The sequence below is a fragment of the Cardiocondyla obscurior genome, linkage group LG15 (assembly GCF_019399895.1).
Source record: "Cardiocondyla obscurior isolate alpha-2009 linkage group LG15, Cobs3.1, whole genome shotgun sequence".
Taxonomy (NCBI): Eukaryota; Metazoa; Arthropoda; class Insecta; order Hymenoptera; family Formicidae; genus Cardiocondyla; species Cardiocondyla obscurior.
In genome coordinates, this window is record NC_091878.1 from 4,510,894 (window position 1) to 4,532,144 (window position 21,251).

General features: G+C 40.7%; 1 protein-coding gene and 1 non-coding gene across 2 annotated transcripts in view; one reads left to right on the forward strand and one right to left on the reverse strand.

The window, feature by feature from the left end:
- Positions 1–21,251, reverse strand: part of LOC139108686 (uncharacterized) — a 79,366-nt gene that overhangs the window by 35,635 nt on the left and 22,480 nt on the right. The gene's annotated exons all lie outside the window — the stretch shown is intronic.
- Positions 12,903–12,975, forward strand: Trnav-aac (transfer RNA valine (anticodon AAC)). Its single transcript has one exon. It is a non-coding gene; the product is annotated as a tRNA-Val (tRNA).

Genomic DNA, 21,251 nt, shown 5'->3' on the forward strand with positions numbered 1-21,251 from the left:
AATCTATCTTATCCGCGTGTCCTTTTACAATAAAATAAAATATGTTGAAATGATTTTAAAACATATAACAGATACGAATATATATTTAACATTATTTTTTGACACAATTCTGTTAAAACCCGATGGAAATTTTAATTTACTGAGAGAATGAAATATTGCGACTAATTGGTATTATCGACTCTCGTTTCCTGCGAATGTAGCCATTTTCTTTCGAATGTCAATTCATTCGATTTGCATTTTCCAACAGCGGCGCGTCGTTTTTAGCAAACGTTCTTTTTTCTTCGCCGCTGTCAATTATTTTCTGAACTTATTACGCGGTTCAAGTAGTTCTATTGTAATAATATTAGTAGCTGAAATTATTACGACGCGGACGAATCGTGTAATTAATGACGGATTATTGACGACGCGACTGGATGGATTTTCGGATAATGCGACGCGAAAATTTGCAAGTCTATTTGGCGACTTCGCGTTACTGGGCGAAATTTCGGGCGCCTCTCGAGACCACATTAATTCAAGAGTAACGGCCTTCTAAAGGGTTTGAGTGCTTTATAACTGGATAAAATATGTGGTTCTCCAGCGAGTGACCATATCTCGGTCGTATAATGACAGTCGAAAATGGTAGTGACCGTTTTGCCGCGCGCTCTCCAAGCAATTCGATAAGCTTCAGGAAGCGATAAGTGCTTCGTAACGCCATTAAATTTTGTGGTTGCCTGTTGGTTGGTCGACATTTCACGACGGTATCGAAGGGATATCGAAAGCATCCTATGTATATGTATACTATACGTATATCGAGTGGTACAGATAAAATTTTAAAAGAAACTTTAACTAATTAAAGATTTTATTGCCGGGAAAAAGATGGATGGAGAAAGTGAGGCGCCGCTTGACGTTTTCACATTTAATGAAATCCTGGCGAGTCTTTCCGAAGTTAATGCGAGACGGTATTCTGCGTCGGCGGAATCTATAATTTATCACTGATCAACGGCGTCACTTGTAATTATTGAGTGTCGCAAAACAAAGTTAAGCGCTATAATTGATTTATGGAAAGCGCCGTGAAACTTTTCTTCTCGAATATTTAACGATAACGCCAAAATGGCGTGAACGTAAATTGATGACTATAAGCCGTTGTGGAGAAGTCGGAACTTTACCGAATTTTCCTTCTCTCGTCGGTTTTCCAGCCTTACTTTTCAATATGCGTTCGTCAGAAAGTTGCCTGTCAAGAAAATTAATTATAGTCGACTAAGTAATTTCCGAGTAAACTTATTTACCAAGTCTTTTCTCTCTTTCGAATGCCTCCTTTAAGAACGCGTCGCGGCCAATTAACTAAAACTTGTCGCGGATACTTCGCCCGTTTACAATGTCAGATATCCCTTTGATGTCTTGTCTTTGCCCGAAGCTGTGGCACAAAGGACATATCAAGTTTCGAATATTTGCCCCTTTGTCCAGCTCGGGTAGTTTCCCTCTTATATCAAATTCCCTTTGGCTGGTTTCATATTTCAACGAAAAAGGAAAATTTTCCGTAAGAAATAATTTTTCCTTTGTACGCATCTTCTTTTCTGCTGTTTTACAACATAGGTCGTTATAAAAAAAAGGAAAGAAAAAAAAAAAGAACCACAACGTTTTACTAAAGATACGTAGACGCTTTATTCAAAATATTCCGGACTCGTATATTTTCGTCGCGACATTCCGCCCGCGAAAAGCACATCCCATTGTTTTGCTATACCATAATTCTTGAAGAAGTATTAGAATTTTGGAACTTCTTGGGTAGTTTCTTCTTTACGATGGAATTTCATCAAGCAACCGTTTAATTAACACCCTTTTTCGAGAGGGATGCACTTTCCGTGGCGCCACGTCGATGACATCGCGGTATCTCGGGCCTCTTTATTGCGAGCACGGGGAAACGAAATTCCTGGAGAAATCGGATAGTAATTAGTCTTCCCGCTTTCCCTTCAATCCCCTGTCGGATCGTCAATTAAGGCCAATGGCGCGGCTCCTCTCGATTATGAGGGTAGCGCGTTCGAGAGGTGCTATAATACTCGACTTCCCGCTGGTAGAAAGGGAGCTTTCTAATCGAAAGGGGTATTAACGCATCAGCCGCAAATTATGCGTGCCAAAATATATTAGGTTAAACGAGAAAATAGTGAAAACTTTTAAAGAGCGAATTATTCCAAAGAACTTCGGAGACGTCTAAATAACTCGGAGTCTTGGAAAATCCCTCGGTTTTTCAGGGCCATCAGCGATTCATTGATACGAAATGTCTTGGATCGCTAATTGCTCTTAGAAGATTATTGCTATAACCTTCGTTTGATTAACTTTTGTACGAAAAAAAAGTGTGCGCAAATATTTATGACAATTGAACGATAACGAATAACTGCGTTGTCGAGACTTTTGTACCTTTATTATTTTATTTTTCTGCTATTACATATTTCTGCAACAGTTCTTTTACGTCTCATTAAGACAAAATTAATTTGAAGCATTTTACACAATTTATTGCATTGTAAATACAATTAATTAAGAACCTTTTAAATTAAAAATTGGTGTAAATTTTTTTTTTTTATGTTCGCAAAGCGAGTAGCGAAAAGTAAATTTTGTCTCATATATATTTATTGATTTTTATTGAAACTATATGGCTCTTGGATATTCTCCATGTAAAAAAAATGGAATTGTGAAAAAAAAAAGCTCGCTTGCTATCTTTAATTCCGGGGCTTCGTTTCTGTTCAGGCCAAAGTAATGACGTTAAATACTTTCATCGACAGGCTTCTACTCTTACTCGTTTTTAATCAATAGTCGTTTGATCTTCCGATAACATTAAATTATCGTATATCGGATTTTTCCAGGCAGTGTCATGCTATTATTGCCTTCTCAACTTCTCCGCGGCCGGACTTCAAAATGAATAAGTAAATTGTTCTACTTTATTCATTGTACAATATTCGCGATATAAACTTCATTAATTTTTCCATTATAAATAAAATTTATTGCGAAGAAAAAGAAGGAAAGAAAAAATTGAAATAAAATTTAACGAAGACGGACAAGTCTTTTCAGTCTGTGGAAAGAGTAAAGATGGGAAGTTATCGTAAAAATTCAAAGATTCGCCAAATTGTAGAGGTATTTATGCTCTTCATTTTGCGAAATTCCAAAATTCCTCCGAAAATGTTTGCCGAGCCGACTGTCTGGAATTCAAGGCGCGCTCGTGCTACTGCTGCCTGGAAAAACAAGAATCGCGAACGGAGTAACGCGTAACGAGGAAATAACGGTGCCACGAGCGCGTTGCATCGTTGCATCAACGACGGGTTGGTTTATACGTATACACACGTAGGCGAGAGATAGTGCGGCAATGCGGGTTGCGCTGTGAATTACCCGCGTTGTCCTACTCCACACGAACATGGCCGCTATCGAGTATTTCAGTTAATTAATGTCAATTTTTTTTATAAATATTGTTTTTACGTAAAAAATGTTATTTATATAAATTTTGTACAGATTGCGATAAACGTGAATATTACACTTTATTCGTATTTTCATACAATACGATTAAAAATATTTCAGAAATTAATATTTTTTTATAGAATTAATGCTGCAAAACTCGTGCTTTTTTCACATTTTTAAGCGCTTTTACGATGTTTTATATACCGAATGTAATTTAATGTCACAAAATTCCTCTATTTAATTAACATTGTTTTTTTTTTTTTTTTTTAATTGTTTCCATATTTCATTGAAAATAAAACGAGATGTATTACATATAAAACGTTTACGTTTTGTTAAAATTAATGTGTTATTGCAGAAAAAAAAAAAAATCGTATCCACTTTTATATCTAACATAAATCGCTCTTATTAAAAATTTCTCAGGAAATTATCGCGTTCCGATTATCTTACCGTAACGTGCTGTGCTTCTTAAGACACGCATAACCGAAAGTTTATCCACTTAAGCGATCATTTTCTTTGAGCAATTTGCTCGTGGAGTAAATCGGGAGATAATAACGCGTCAATTTGGTCGAACAGGAACCGTTACATAATTTCGCAACATAATATCAAAGTGTGCTCCAGATATTAAAACGTCGCTCTTCTAATCCCTTTAGCTCCTTCCTTACACAGTTCCGCAGTTAAAGCGCGTAAGGCCGAAGCCAACGGAGTAAGAGTAGTCGCCGCAACAGCTAACTCTCCCGCTCGTCCTCCGCTCCCCCGGTTCTCCGTTTCGTTCCCAGCCTCACACCCCGGTACGCGGTATACGAATTTCCTGATCTGCATAATGCCCGGCGCGGTCCGCTTTTACCGTGTCAATAACAAACTTTGCACTCGTGCAACCGCTGGCATATAAGCCCCGCCGCCTTTCCGAGCGGGGTGACCCGGCGAATCCCGCGACAGGAAACACAGGCCACTTAATCCTGGAGTAACGACCCGCGAGGGATATTACGGGGCAGGAAGTGGGTCGCCGGTGAATGAAGACGCGAACCGCCGGACTTCTCGTCGTTAAGGCGCATTTTGCACCTACCGATCTGCGCGAACGAATCGCTGCGGGAAAAGTAAATTACAATGCATATTCCCCACGAGAAGCCTGCTAATCAATTCCCGTCGCTCACTTCTCGCGGACTTTTTCCGCGAAAGATAAAACGAAAAAGCGGTAACTTTCTTTCGCCGAGATAGAGAGAGAGAGAGAGCTTACAGAGAATAGGAAGATACATTGACGTATTACGAAACTTTCTGTCGAATTGTTTTATTCAAACGTTAAGATTTATTATCGATTTAATATACATAAACCGGTACCTTTTACGTGACTGATTCGGAACGAGCACTAAAAAGAAAAAAAAAAAGAGAGAGAGACAGAGAAAGAGAGAACAACATTTATGTCGCGTTATCATAAAATAATGAAAAAGCAATCGTCCTAATGCAAGATACAGTGCGCGGGAAGTGAGATAGGGCATCCCCGTGTTTCAAGGAATACATTTTTATTATAGCGCTGCCAGGCCGTTGCATAAGTAATATTTTCCCGGGGACTTGTAAGGAGAGATATATCAGCTTATGTCAAATAGCCGCGGCATTAAAGGGAATAGGGTGGAAGCGTAAAGAGGATTACACGTATTGTGCATGGTGTCAGAGATAAATGACAACGAATGCTCGGCGCGTGTCGGGAATTATACCGGCGAGTCTGCGTCTGGCATCCATATAGATGGGCTACGTGGAAATTTGAAAAAAAAAAAAAAAAAAAAAAAAAAACAGACGTAAAATAAAATATAACATCGGCGCGTCGCAACCGGCTTACCCTGTATGTTTCGAAATATATGCGCGACAACGTTTCGGACGCTAATAACGAAAAATACGACGGTGTCGCGCTCGCAGGTGATCCCGACATTTATACCGTTATTCGTCGTATCATTACTCGTTAAATGAAACGCATTGATAAGCGCGAGGGTCGCGAAGATGATAAATCTTGCGCGTTAAAAGCCGGTGCAGGCCAAACGGTGAATTCGACACACCGAATAAACGATAAAATAAATAATGTCGAGAGTTAACGGTGCATAAAGGTGTATAAAGTGTGTTCGATAGCCGTTTCGTGTGTCATGCACAAGCTCATGCCAGTTAAGTTGAATTATGATGGAGCTTTCCGCCTGATTGCTGTTTGTTGATGGGAGGAAATAGCTGTTTCAATTTTGAAATAATGCCCTGCGAATGTGGCAAGAGAGAGACGGAGAGAGAGAAAGATTTGGAAAAACGCTGGGATTCGTGAATTTTGAATCTCGTCGGGCAGTATCTGCGTGCTCTGTAGATGATCCTTCGTTAACGGGTTAGTGCCAGGATTCGTTGGCGCGATTACGGCTGTGTAACGCTCGGAGGAAGGACATTCTTAACTCGGTTAGGGAAAGCCGATAACTCGTTTATCTAACGAGAGCCTCATCCGCGAGGTTTTCATTGGACGCTTCAGAATTGATCGTGAAAATTCATGTGCTTTTCGCAGCCACTTTTCTTTTTGAGCCTCGCGTCTCATTAATGTTGTTTCGTTTGTATTTTACGAGACGTAGCCGTTCCTCGGATTCTTTGTTGAAAAGCGATTCCCGCTCTCGCGAGTTTAAGAGAAATCTTCAGGAATAAAGGTAACTGTAACACGGAATGAGTTAATTAAAATTTCCCGCGTAATTCCGATGATAAATTCGCCTTCCTTCGGGCGCGCGTCCGAACGATGGCCTAGATATAAATTTCGATTTGAGGAACATCGTGGGGTTTAATAACGGGCGATTCGTGAGCGCCGCGAACTTTCTTAATTACTCTCGACCGGGCTGTTCTGTCTGGACCGATCTTTCCACTTTCTTTCTCGTTCTTTTTCTACTCCTTAACCCTTTTGAATCGGAAAGAAGACACCAGAAAGACGTACGTTTCATATCGCGCTGCGAATTTTTATTCGTTTCCAACTCTTCCTTTTTTTTTTTTTTTTTTTGATAATTTAACGTGATACGCAGAACATAATATTAAAGTACTTTTTAATTACATACTTATTTATTAAAATAAATAAATAAATAAATTTATGCACCAAGTTTGTCAATGTTTGGAATAAATTTACATTTTATACAGCGATGATATGAAATGCTTTAAGAAGTCTTAAAAGAAATCAAAAGGACTTTGTAAGGAGAAAAACCAGAAGCCCGTTCGTCTTCGAAGGGCGAAGACGAACGACGACGGTGTTCATTTATTTACCCGCGGCCCGGAACTCCACCTGCACGGTGCGATGTGGAAACGGAAAATAGCGAGTTCCTGAAACTTTTACTCGTCCTGCGACCGCCGTACCATCCCAACCCCACCTCCGTGTGCTCGTGGCGCGCGCGTGTGTGCGTTTGTCCAGGCCGGCAAGTAGTTACGCTCAGTCACTCGCAGACAAAGTAGTATAAACCGATCCGCCGGGTCATCCCAAACTTTCCACTCTTAAAGCACGGTGATAGATTGTCGGAATGGAAAACAAATTTTCCTCGATAATTCATTATCTTGATTGTACAGAATGTATCCGAGGCGTCTACACGAAAATTAATGAGCGCGTGTATTAGAAGCTATAATGGCCGCATCGATCAACCCTCTCGAGTGTTTGCGCGAAAGGGAAACCTGAAATTTCGTCCGTGTCCGACCGCGATTGAAATTTCAAAATCTAGCATACGCTATAATTAATTATAAGTCGAGCTCAAATAAAGATAATGGGAGGACCTTTTGAGGATCGATAACATCGTCAGCGAAGAAATTTCTGCGGATGTAATCGATACGCTCGTGTGACCCTTTATTAAAGTCGAAGCTTTGACCGTTGTAATGAAGCATTCGTTAATACTATCATTGTCCGGTTACTATACTTGTTACGTAGCTTCTCTCGTTTTGTTACATTTTTACTTTCTTTCTCCACGCTGACCGTAAGTAAAATGTAAATGCTCTCGTTATGCTCTGGTAATCGCAAATGGCCATTAGCTGCGCCCCGACAAAAAGGCCGCATTTTATTTTCTCATTATTGTACCGCATTTGGTTTGTAGAACAGTTCTCAGACTCTGGATTTGAATTTTTTACGAATTAAATAATAATAAAATCCCGGCAACGTCGAATCGCTAATTAAATAAAATACATAAAACGAAGAACGTGTAATAAATAACTATCGTTAATACTTGCGCGTAGAAGTTGACTCTTAAAAAAAAAAAAAAAAATGACGAAAAAGTTTTGCCTTTATTTCGCAAAATATTTTATCTTTAGAAGAAGAAGAAAGGAACAAAAAAAATTACAATCCGTGTATATCTCGTGAATATTACTCAAAATTTAACGTCTCTTTTACAAAATAATTATACGATCTTTTTTCTTTAATATAAAATAGCGTTTTGATTACACGATCGTTTTTGATAATATTTTAGCAGTACCAAATATTTAGCAGTTTTAAGCGTCGCGAAAAGTACTGCTTTTCAAAAACAGCTCGATGCCCTGCATTGCAAACGTGCCATATGACGGATGAATTAATGCAACGTATCATCATGAATTATGCACTCGTTGTGCAACAGCATGTTGCGCGCATGAGTATTCTCCTTGTGCAACGTAACAACATGATGTCAGTAGCGAGAGAACACAATACGTTGCGTTGTTTCCCTCGAGCCAATTCAAGCATTTCCTTCTAAAACACGCTTGCAACAATATCACGCAAAAACTTTCTCCTTCCCACTTTATTTCGGACGTCGAAACGTCTAAAATGAAGATGGTTATCTATTAAATCGTGTACTACACGGCAAATCGCTATGGTTATACCTATCTTAATTTCGTTTACGACAGACGTGTTTCGTAATTATCCTATAACTCGGCCGATTAATTTTATCCGAGCCCCTCAAACAATTCCGCATCATCGTACGTCCTTTTTACGGCTTTGAGAAAATTAATTTAAAGCACCTTTTAACCTGCCAGCAGCTACGCTTGAGATTTTAACATCAGATTTTAGCTCCAAGAGCTATCCTTTAACAACTTTGAAGTTTTTTCTTTGCAAATTATTAAAAGCAAAGTATAAAAGAAGTAAATAGAAGTTAATAATTTTTTAAATAATGCAACCCTTTTTTTTTTCAAAGATAATGCATGCGCCGCTCTAAAAGTAACAGCGAAAAATACGTAAAATAAAAGCGACGTAAAAGAATTAAAATAAATGTTGCGTGTAAAATTTTGCGCGGCTTTCAAGGATTTCTTTTAAGTCTCTTTGTCTATTTCGTCTTCGTCTGCAGTTTATGTGCAGTCGATGGACACGTATTCGCGTCTCGGAGCAAGTCATTTAGTTGCCGCATACCTCCGTGAAACTTGGGTAAGCTCGATAGACTCGCAGATTCATATTTGCGCAACGCAGACGTTTAACGGGATCCGAATCTCAACGTATGCTCTCTCCCTTTGAAGCTTCCTGTAGACGGTGGTCTCGTGCCGCGCAATGGCATCGGGAAACGAGATCGCGAAGCAAATACTGTATTCGTGCAAACATAGCCCGGCGTCTATCGGGCTTGCCCATGTCCGCTCTGATGCACCACTGGCGGTTCCGTATCGAAGGCTGACTCGGATACATGTCCCAGATACTCCTTTCGCGCGCGTTTCATCGACCGCGCGTGGATACGCCGCCTCGAGAAATCTTCTGGCGGATGGCAAACAATTTGCGATTCCGTTAGCTATCGATCTGTGTTTTTCTTTTCTTTTTTTTTTTCGATACGCCCGGCAGACAAATAACGACCGGGAATAAAAATCTAAGGCGAAGCTGAAACTTGTTACGTATATGTATAGTGAGGATAAAGGCGAATTGAAAAGTGATAGTGATAAAGGAATCTTTTACAGTACGAATTTATCGTTAGATGTTGTTTACAAAGCTGTGAGTTTTCTCGATACCCCTTTTTATTTCTTTTTACTTTTGCGAACCGAGCGTCTTCTAATTAAATTCCATTAACCGTGCGATGAGGTTTTCTTCCTTTTTTTTTTTTAATTATATTGGTTGCAATTTTATTGTTTGAAATTAACGGGGGGTGGGAGGAGGACGTGCGATCATTTAAAAGGGCTGGAAGTTTAAAATATACAGGTTCATGAAATTGTGGAAAAACTTGCGGTTACAGATTGTAACGAGTCGTTAATTGCGCGGCGTCATTTCGCGGATGCATCTACGTGGCTTCGTTTTGGTCGGCTAGAGTTCAAGCTGGCGTATTTCCTGAGGGATGTGCAGCAACCAGTCGACGGTGTAGAAATCCCGCTACGAGATTCTCGCCTCCGTGCACGGAGGATCGATTGATAGCAATCGATGTATGTGCATCTGACGTATGCAACCGAGCGCGCGACTGCAATCGGTCTCTCTCTCTCTCTCTGTCTCTGTCTCTTTCTCTGTATCTGTCTGTCTATCTCACTCTCCTTCCTTCCCTTCTCTCTTTTTCTCGCTGGCTCATTTTCGTTTCCCCGCATCCTGCAGCTTCTTTCCGCAACCGCATCAATCAGTGCACGATATTCGTTGGCGCGTGCATACGATATACACATAACTTGTTTCGCTTGTCAATAATGTCAAAAATTCATTAACGCGAATGCATCGCAAAATAACTTTATGCCGATCGGTACTAGCTAGAGGAAAATTAGGTATTCGTAAACGTCGAAAATACAGATATTTAATCGCTACGATCCCGCCGAGTAAAACGAGGGCGCGGATCGCTCGGCGGTGAGATTTTTCTAGTGAGAATGTAAGATCTTCGTATACAGGGGCGATTGTGGAAACGAGGGCGGAAGTTAAACAGTAGATAGTAAGAAAAGAAACGACGGTGAGGAAAAGTACGGGAGAGCGAACGCCGTTAGTAATCGATATCAAGTGGAGAAGCTTTTCACGAAGGAGCCGGTCTTCTTCGAAAGGCAAAGAGTACGCCTGAAAAACAGCTAACCGTTCTAAATTTCGAAGGGAGATGCTCGAGAACGGAGAAAGGGATGTCGATTCTAGTGACGGTTTGATTAAATCCCCGGGCTTACGCTGAATGGCAAGTACGATCGCGTGTAGCGCGCTACGCGAAAGAACTCCGCGATATACAGATACGTTTTCATTTTACGTCGCGGCAAAGAACTCATTAATATATCCCGGTCATCGTCATAAAACTGTGAAATGATATAAAAACCTCATGCGGTATTATTCATTATTCCTCCCCCCTTTCTCGTTTACATATTAATAAATCTTTTTCAAATATATCCCGGCTGATGTCTTGTTACTTCATCGTATCCGTTTACGTAAATCTGCGCGCACGCTTTAATGGACTTTTCATTAATATTATGTAAAAAGAATATCGGAGGGTTTTTTTCCCGATCGCGAGACATGAAAGTGACGCGCCCGCGAAATATTTTATCAATACGTGCCGGCGAGACATTTCCAACCTATTGAATATTAACGGGACCGTTTGCCTCGATTAGCGGAACATCGGCCGGGCGACAATGCGACCGGCTGCCTTCGCGTCGTTTTCGCCTCTTGCACATCCCTCGCACGGTTGCGCTTTGCACTTTTCGACGTTGAAATATCATCAATCTAGTCCCCCGACCTTCGTAATTGTCTCGCCGCTCTTTCTCGATCAATCTCTCGCCCTACAACGCCGGTATTTCAATTAAGCACCTCGACGACCGCGTTCTTTCGTAATTACACACAACGGCGGCGTGCAGGTAAAAAGACGGTGAAATATTCGCCGGTGACGTAGCCTCACAATTTTTCCCGGCAATATATCCCCAGATCGCGGCGCGCACACGTGTACGTTTGAATGAGGAACTTTGTCACCCTTTCGAGAAATGGGAATTACTATTTAATCTTAATGATTTACGGGGTTTTTCGAACGCCGTCATTTGTTAAATTCGCCACGCGTGGCTTGGCGCGTTGTTGCCCGGCACCCTTCATTTATAAGATGCGTCAGCGAATTTTCTCCGAGCTCACCTCGCGCGGCGACAGCAGATCGATTATAATAGCGTGTGCAGAATGTGCCAATATCGCCAAATAAGTATTATTATATTGCCGATGGCAATAATGGTTCACGTTTGATTGTCGCTACAAAAGCTGTAAATTAAATTATAGTATTTTATATTATAATAAAAGGCACACCTGCATCAATCTGTATTACGAAGACAACGAAAGGTTTTTTTTTTTCTTTGTTTCGTTTTAAAATTAAATTAAACCGCAATAAAATGACGCGAGTGCAAAGTAATACGAACAGCCCTGTTTTGCCACATAAAACATTTAACGACAAGGTACTTTTGCCGCGCGACAGGTAAAAAGCAGGTAAAGCTCATTAATATTACACGAGAATCGTAAGTAACGTGACGAGGGCTTTTTGAAGTCAGCTCGCGCACGAACGAAGGAGCAACTAATTTTTTTTTTCCCTCGTAATAAATCGTTCCGTCGTCCATCGCTCTTACTTTTTTTTTCTTCCCCTTCCCCTTGCCTCCCCGCAGCTTTGCGGCGCTCTCGCGTCATTGTTTTCCGAAAATTCTCATCCTCGCTCCCTTTCGAGGGCAATAATCATTGTAAAGACATTTTCTCGCACGTCGGAGTAAACCGTAAATTTTCGCTGTTTTCTTTCTCGACAGCGCGATGGTGTTGTGTGCTATTTTCTCCGCAACTGCATCACCGCCGACCCTTCCGCAGTTTCCTAACGCGAATCTGTTTTACAGCCGGGTAAACGGTCTTCTTTGTTGTCTTTTCATCGTTTCACTTGCACGTAGGAGAAAAAAAAAAAAAAATTACAGATTTAAAAAAAGATTAACAGATCTTTCGTATGTAACAGAAATCAGCGTGGATTTCGCGCCGCGTTTGCGGTTTACATAAAATATTACGGCACAATCTCGTTCCTCCCTTACGCTCTTCTATAGTTTGAAGAGCGTTCCTCATTCGCATCATTTGCACGACGTCGTCGCTGTACTCTCGAGACGGAACTCGCATGCTCGCGGGAGAATTCGTCCGCGACGACAGCCAATCCACGAGAGCAGGATTGCCTCGATAAGATGGAAGTTTAGATTAAATCGTGAATATTTAAAGCTCGACCCTCGAGGGATGCGTGTTCCCTCTCACGCGTGCTTTCAGTAACGAAGGGTTTGCTAAAAGGCACTCGGATACGCGACACCCGATAAGAGAGGAAGATTATACGACTTGCTTTTGGAGATTAACTCTTATCCGCGAAATCGGCTTTTACTGCGTCGGAGAAAGAAACCACCTTTCCTTAGATTAATTATCCGATAGAAAAATTTCGCGATAAAAACTCTCTAATTGATGCTGAACGTTTATTATTAACGATCGATCGTAAACTGCGATAAAAATTTCACCGAGTTTTAATTGAACTTGATTTTTATATAAATTTCGTGACGCGGACATATATTTTGAAAATAATTTACGTCGGATAATTACATTCCCGATTACCGTATCCGAGTAAAAGTACTCGCAACATGTTTCTGTGGTGTAGTGGTTATCACATCCGCCTAACACGCGGAAGGTCCCCGGTTCGATCCCGGGCGGAAACATTTACTTTTGCCGTTTGGAAATGATAATGGAAATAATACAGACGTAAAATTAAGCGACAGATATCGAACGACTACGTCAGAGCAAACTGTAAAGAAAAAACTTTATTTTTTTTTAACGCAAAAATTATTTTAAAGATTTTTATTTTAACTCGGCCGCAGCTTGTCTTCATTAAACGGTTAATGAAGTAGCAGCTGCCTTTATTATCATTTTGCAAATTAAGGTGGGAGAGCCCCCCGGATACATTTTTCTCAAAACTGGCTTTCCGCCAAAGTTCCCGTGACTCCTTTCGCAGACACTGTCTTAATTGCTGAGCATTATGTAAAATGAGGATTTACGAAATAGCCGCATAGAGCCGACATAATTTATGATACTCCGTGCAACATGGCGCACGCAGGCCGATACATAATTTACTAATTACATCTGCGGCTGTAATTAGCATAATCGATGCCGTTCACGTAGCGGCTCGTAATATGTGTGTAGAACATTTCCGCGGTGCAATAGTTATCATATCCGCTGGTGTGAAAGGTCTCCGGGTTAATTTCGAGCGAAGCGTAATCTTTCGGCAAACTTTAGGCTTGTAAAAGTGCGACGTTCGTTGCACTTATCTCTCAAGTATGAAGAAAATATGATAATTCGTGATATTGTAATCGGTACATTGATAAGACGATTAGAATACGATCGGAAATAAAACATTAAAGAGTTGGCACAGATTTTTCCATCGGCAGAGAAATATGGCGTTTTAAATTATTTCCATTGAAATATAAATCGTATAAATTTTCATTAAACTCAAAATTCTCGTTTTTCTGGCACAGTTGAGTTACGTTGATAAAATGTGTGCGGATTGTAATTAAATTTACTCGTCCCGAGGAATTATGATTGCCGTTTTCACTTTGACGCTCGCGACAATCAATAATCTCCAAAGACAATGCGATATTCCGTCTGAGTGTGCGTATTACTCTCGAGAGAGAGCACTCGAGGAGATGAAATTATCGAACAATGGCGTGAGGAGCAAAGCTGCGTCTCAACAGAAACAATGGCAGTCGATTAACGGTAAACTGCCGATTAGAGTGCACGAAAGTACATGCATTATGCATGACACTCGTGTAACGATCGTGTTAACCCGCGAATCGAGTATGCGGGAGTCAGCGGGCCGCGCTTGTGAAAGTTTAATTCGAGCGATGTGAACTATCGGCGCCATTAGTAAATCTACGCAACGGCGGCCTGCACCTCTTTCATTTCCCTCGCAAAACTAGTCGAATCGGATTTAACTCTCATTTTTTTTCTGATTACGAGTGAGATTATCTCGTTCGCTCACTCTCTCGATATTAAAAGTTTTACGCGTTAGTTCTGGTAGTAATGTAAAAAAAGAAAAGGAAGAAAAAGAGAATAAATAAAAAATTTGCAGCTATTAATGGAAATCAATATCAGGAATTTTGATAAGATTTACCTGCGCGGCTGGCGAAATGCGGCGTTTTGCGTGAGTCTTTTGCGGAAGATATACATGTATATTCCCGCGCGGTATACGTAGCGCAATCACAAAGTCCTCGACTCCAAAGGATTGACCCAGAAGAACGTCAGATTCACGACGCGAAAGTGGGAGCCGCCCGGCTTTCACGGAGTTCTCAAGCTTGCAAGTTATAATACTTTGTCTCAGAATAGGAAAATGCGGTCTAGACTCCTCCCGACGTATCCCCCCCCTCTCCTTCCCCTCGCTTTTTGTTTCGTCTTTCTCGATCCCAGGCTTTCCCCGCGGTTCTTTTTATTCCGCGCCGATCTCGGATACGTACAAGTTTTATGAGTACCGTCGCTATCCTACTGCCCTTAAATCCCGATCTCGTTTTTCGTCTTCTTTCCCTTTTTGCGACCCCTCTCCCCTTTTTCCCAATAAAGTTTCCAGCCACTGATGCGTCCCCGAAATACAATCATACGCATGAAATAAGATGTAACGAAACGTAAGCGGTAAAATATATTCTGCAAAATTCAAGTCAATACATTTTTTTTTTTTTATTATTTTTGAATTTTATATCATTCGATTGACTTTACAAGAAGGGAAGCAAAGAAAAAAGAAAAAAAAAATACAGAGACATGTCCAATTTCTTACTCACATTTCAAGTAATCCGTTTTCTCTTATGTGCAACGCACACAAATAACGTTTACCTTTGCACGAGCGAGAAATTTCTGAAAAATTGTAGCTTTCCGATATAGCTTTTCTCTCATGTCGTTTCACGTAGTCGATGCACACGATGTAACTTGCACGCGATCGCGCGACGGCGATCGTGCGTGCGAGGTAATTTAATTACAAGTTGTAAAAGCCGACATTATTGTCCGTCGTAGTTTCGCGAACTCAATCCTATCTAACTTTCGGCTCACCAATGTTTGCGCTCCGCTTTGTCGCACGCGTGCCCTGCTACTGCACAATTTATGCGGGATTCGACGTTGAGATGCGTCGGATATCCGGTATTATGAGCGGGTAACAGTATTTTTAACGATCAAGCGAAAGGAAATCGGTGTTGGAAAAAAAAAATCAACATTATAACTAAGAAAGAAATTGTTGAATTTTTATTATCAAATATAATATAAAATATAGTTTTCCTGTTGAATATAAAATTTAACATAATTGCGTTTCGATGCTGCGAGACGAGCTGTGATAAATAATTAAAAAAATATGATCGCGGAGAATATGGTATTACGGGGACGGATTTGACGAAAGGGGGAAATAATGTTGGGAGTAATTATGGCGCGGCGAGACAATCGCGGAATGAAATAGCCGTCGTCTGACCTGGTCTAACGGCTTTCCACTATATCGTTGCGGTGGATATTTCACGTGGCGTCGATCTAGCAGCTGCAGCTGCAATTTGGCACTTGCGTGGCGTAAACTGGTATCTCGAGAGATATTACGCGATTACCATACGCGCGTGTGTGTGTAGGTGTGGGTGTGTGGACGCAGGGAGACGGCGCGGGCAAATTGCGCTATCAACAAAATTGCGAACACCGTCAGCTCGCACAATGTTGGTTTACCGTTATTTTAGTTGCGTTGCGTTGAGTAGATAATCTACGACGTTGATATCTATATTTTTATAACGGCGCACACTTTAAAGCGTTAATTACTAAATGCATTAAGCTCGTCAAAATACAGCCTCCGATTCGGTTAATTGGAATTGATAATTATTTATAATCGAAATTGACTTCAAAGAAAAACAAAAAAAAAAAAGAAATTGATTAGTTATCTTGGGGAAATACATTATCGAACAAAGATCGAACGAGCAACTATTCTTGCGGTCTATTTTTCTAGCGGGTGCAAGGAGGAGAAGTGTAGAGCTGGTAGTTAGCCAGGACCCCATAGGATGTTCGGCACGTACCGCGATATCGGGTCGTCGAGGATCAAAACTTTAACTTTTCTCAAGCGAGATTTTTCCCCGTAGCTTTAACGTGGTTGCTAGAACGAGGGACTTGAGGTTCGTACCTGACAAATCCTTCGTGTCCCGCGTGACTCATAATTTTTCGATATTATTCTCGATTGAATAGCACCAGGCACGAATGACGTTATAATCCAACGGCGATCGTCGTCGCAAGGTCCCAAAAATTCTAAAAGGTGATAAAATTTTAATCGTTCATTAATTAACTCGTTACTTTTTTAGCAGTTTTTATTTCTTATTATTTTATTGCATTTTTATATTACGGTATTTTAAAAATAATTACGTCGTCATACATTACGTAGTTTTTTTTTCTTTTTCTTTTTTTTTTATTTCCAATAATTCGTAGTTATCTTTATTGACTTACACATATTTTATAGTTTCGAATTATCTTCATTTCTCAGAATACGTTAATGGCACTATTTTCTAGCGTTAGCTTTCAAAGACGAGTTTTATTTCCCGCGGAAAATGAATTTATTCCATTGCTATCTTATCCCACGTGTTATTCGCTTTTCGCGAATGAACTTAAACATTCATTTGCCGCTGTTAAATGTCACTTTTTTGGCATTTTTCCTTGTTTCGTTGCCTCATTTTTCTAACTTGCTTTCTTTTACGCCCACGGCACGACATTGCAATAGCTGAGCGGGATTATCCTGAAATCCTGCTGACGAGAGAACGGGGGAGTCATGCAGGATATTCCGGATGCGGTGGTAATGTCTCGTCGAGACGAGTAGAGCCGAAGACGAATGATCCGCGGAATATCAAATTTTCGCGAAGAAACTCCGCGTGAAGGGATTATTATTTTTTTTTTTTTTTTTTTTTTTTTTGCCAACGCGCGGCGACTCGTCCTCCACGTGAAACACCTTCGGGACAATTTCCCGGGGCAGGGCGCCGCCGAGGAAATGGTGGTGAGATCATATCAAACACCATCGTCACGAGTAGATGGCGGTCCTTTCAGCTGTCTAATCTATTCCGATAAAAGCTTCCGCGGAAACGGGTTATAACTTCGCACATAAGAGACCACACGGGAGAGAATTCTTTGTGTACTCGGTCCATTTGCGGATATCTCTGAAGTACCTTGAGATACTGGAATACGTAGAGGTCAACTCCGTTCACCTTGCCCAGTCGGAAAAGAATACATGGAAGTACTTAATGGTCAGTGTTGACTCGTATTTTATTAATCCACTTCGCGAGCGAGTTTCTCAAATAACTTAAAGAGAAAGAAAGAGAGAGAGAGAGAGAAAAGAAAAGTAAAATAAAAAATAAAATCGTCGCAAAAAAATTTTATACACAGTCGCTGTAAAACTATAAAAGCGGCGCAAAGAAAGAAGCGGGGTTGACAAGATTCAGAGATAGAAAAAAAAAAATCTTGCGCTATCATAGTTTCCAGGCCGGTGAAAATCAGTGCCGCCGTCTCCACCTCAATAAAAATAGGCCGGTAACAGATACGACGTCGGTTTACGATCTCGCCGTGGAAAGAAATCATCTTGACACGAGCGAATGGTTTATTCTCCTTTGATTATCCGCGCCCGAGACGAGCGAAAAGTTTTTTTTTTTTTTAGTATGTGCGCCGTTGGACGATTCATCCGTGAATAATAAACGGTGAAATTTACGGCGCGGCGCGTAACGAGAAACGTGTTTCACTGAAAAGGGAAGGAAAAGGGTGAATAAAAAAAAATTATTCACATGCAGTTAAAAACTTTGGACGGAATTAGGTCATACGTCCGATCTTCGATATCTTGACGTCTGATTTTACCTCTGTATATTAAATCGTTCAATTTCAATCAGGTTTTTTTTTTTCAATTTTTAGTTGTCCTATGCAATAACACTAGATATCAGAATTTGATTTGTCGGTTCGTGCTTCATTTGCTCTTGTTTTTAATCCTTGATATAAAGAGATTTAAGGTATTAACCTCTGTTCACCGCAGATCCTCATTAAGAAGTTATTTTAACAAACATCATACTTTTTTTATGAGGGAAATGTGGAAGCTGCTTTCTGTGAAAAGAGGCATTATAATAAATATAGTAGAGCAGATATACAAAGTTTGTTTTTAGCAGTTGCAAGCACAATTCGTGATTATATGATTATTATCTTATGTTATAATCCTTGCTGGAACAACTTTGCGTAAATTTTAAGGGTTTTATCCTAATTTTCCCGGCGTGGTAAGGCGCACATACTTTTAAACATCGCTCCGAAGGATTAACTCCCTCGCGCTACTTCTTTGATGTTTGCCTTTAGGCTCAATGGCTTGAATTAATATTTCCGACCCTCCTTGGACATTTAAGAGTCTTTTAGAAACAAATATCGACACAGGTGTTATGAAAGAGTGCCTGAATTTATGTCTCAATTCAATTTTTTTTTTTTTTTTTATAACGGAGGTCGTCACCTCCGATAATTTCTGTCGTCTAGTATAATTAATTCACAATATAAAACACAAAAAATTCTAAAGTTAACTTCGCAAGGTAACCTTTGCTCGCAAAGTGCTTAAAAAGCTTAAAAAGAGCATCGTGAAAAATTGAACGGGGAAATAAATATTCCGAGACCGTCGGAGAGAGATGCGTCAGCGGTGATCTTTTATCATAAACTGAAAAACTATGCGTGATAGGAAAGATCGGGAGAAAAGGAGAGTCTCGTTTAAACGCGCTTAACGCACCATTATCGTATTATGTAGCAAAAGTGGCGACGTGGGGGGCATTAACGGTGGTACGCGGACTGCCGAAGGTGGGTTTCGCCGAGGGGATGAGACCGATATTATGTCTTGAATAACGGTGCGGATGAAAAGAAGACCACCCCCTTTAAACGAAATGCTCCTTTTTCACGACGCTTCTTTCTTCTCGCAACTCCTCCCCTGTCGCAAATTCGTCGTACGTGCGAACGGTTTATTCGCGAAAAGAGGACAGGGGGCTTTTGACGGACGGCGAATTACCCTCCCTTATACCGTAGAAAAGTAGCGCAGTTGCAAAGTATACGCGTGGGGACATGTCCGGAAATTCCTCGGCTTTGCGAACTTTGCGCCGGTCCACCCTTCCGTTTCTCGCTCCGTTGGCTTGCTCTTTTTACCGCTTTCAGTGGAGAGGTATAAGGAAGACCGTGCCGAAGAATATTTTATAATTAAAGTTATTTAATGAAAGTTTAAGTTGCACCCGATAAATGAGATTCGAATCCAATTTTTATTCAACGATTTAATTTAATTTCTGCATTAGTTATAATAAAGGAAGCACTATGATAAATTATAATTTCCTCGGTAAAGAAATATCGTTCGGCGTTTGCGTTTAGTATTTTACGTTATTTTAAACTTTTACGGCACGAGGCGGAAGCCTTATTTTTCCGAAACAAAATTCCCGCGGCTTGAAAGGGATAGTAGTACATCAGGGATGGACTTGGGAGCGGCACTTTATTCTCAGTTCGAGTTCCGAATACCAATCATCGTCTCGTCCATCAATGTCGATGAGAACAGGTTGGATGCTCCTTTTTCTACGTCGCGGGAAAGACACGCGAGTTTTGTAACAGTCACGACCGCGGCTCTCGCACGAATTCACAAGGTGGACCATAATTTATCCGCCGGTTAGATCGGCCAGCTGATTAATTTCAACGGGAATTAAAGTATCGCTCGCGTGGGGCTCTCTATTGTTACACTGCAGCGTCGTTGCAATATAATTTCAACCGCGACGTTAACACATTCCTCGCACGTAGCTCAAATCGTACGTTAATTTATCGTTATTGATTAATTTCGTGAGGTATGCAGCTAATTATAAATGCAGCACAAATTACATTGCGTGTCAAAATTATTTTTACATTCGTGAAATTATTAATCGATACCTCGAGGAATATCGGATATTTTCTGAAATCGATGCGCTAATAACGGCTCAGACGTTGAATCGCGAAGAGATGCCGGCGAATTAATTTTTCGGGGAGACTTTGGGCGGGTTAATAATAAAAGTATTTCACGAGATATTTTCACTGAAAAACATTTTATTTTTTTTTTTTTTATTTGAAGCTCAGAATATGCCCGTGTGTACAAATTGCACGACATCGTGCAAATAGTCGCGCGATAGCCGTAGCCAATTCAGTGGCACGGAACGATGCTGAAGCACCTGTGTCCCGGGGCTTTGAATGCTATTGCGCAGGTATCCCCGAAGTGTTTGCGGTCACGCAACGGGTCGGATTGGTGGAATTGGTCTGCTGCACCTTCTTCGTTATCAAAATGCACGTAAATAGACCGCGCACATACGAATTCCGGAATACGCTTTGCGCCATCGCGAAATTCATTCAAATGGGTTCATCTCGCATGAGCAAACCCTTTGAAGGTGTTAGGAAAAAAAAAAAAAAAAAATAGTAATGCTGGTCGTCGCGTGAACTAACTTTTCTTACGAACTTGATACAATTATCTGGCATGAAATCGTATAAATATTCCGACGCTAGGTAAACTTACAAATATTTCTACAATAGGAAAAAACTTCTATGAAAGTTATACTGTCCAAATATGTACGTATAAAAAAATGGTACAGCTAGAATTAAAAAAAAAAATGAATTCAAAGTTATTTATTGCGAAACGCAACGTCCTCGTACGTGGTGCCGTTGAACAAATATTTTGTAATGAAGGTGTAACGATAGAAGTTACAGTTCCCTGTAACACGATCGCGAAGCTTAGACGCAAGCTCGAGGCAATTTAAGAAGCAATCAATGTTTATCGAGGGGCGTAAAACCCGTCTGAAGTTTTCAGGAGGGTGAGAGAAGGTCCGACGCGACGGTCGGTCTTCGTTTCGGTACAAGGGAAGGCCGATAAAGCACGATACAGCGGCTGTCCCTTTTTATCTGCCATTTATCTTGTACGTTGGTACGTCGTGCAGCATCTGTGACG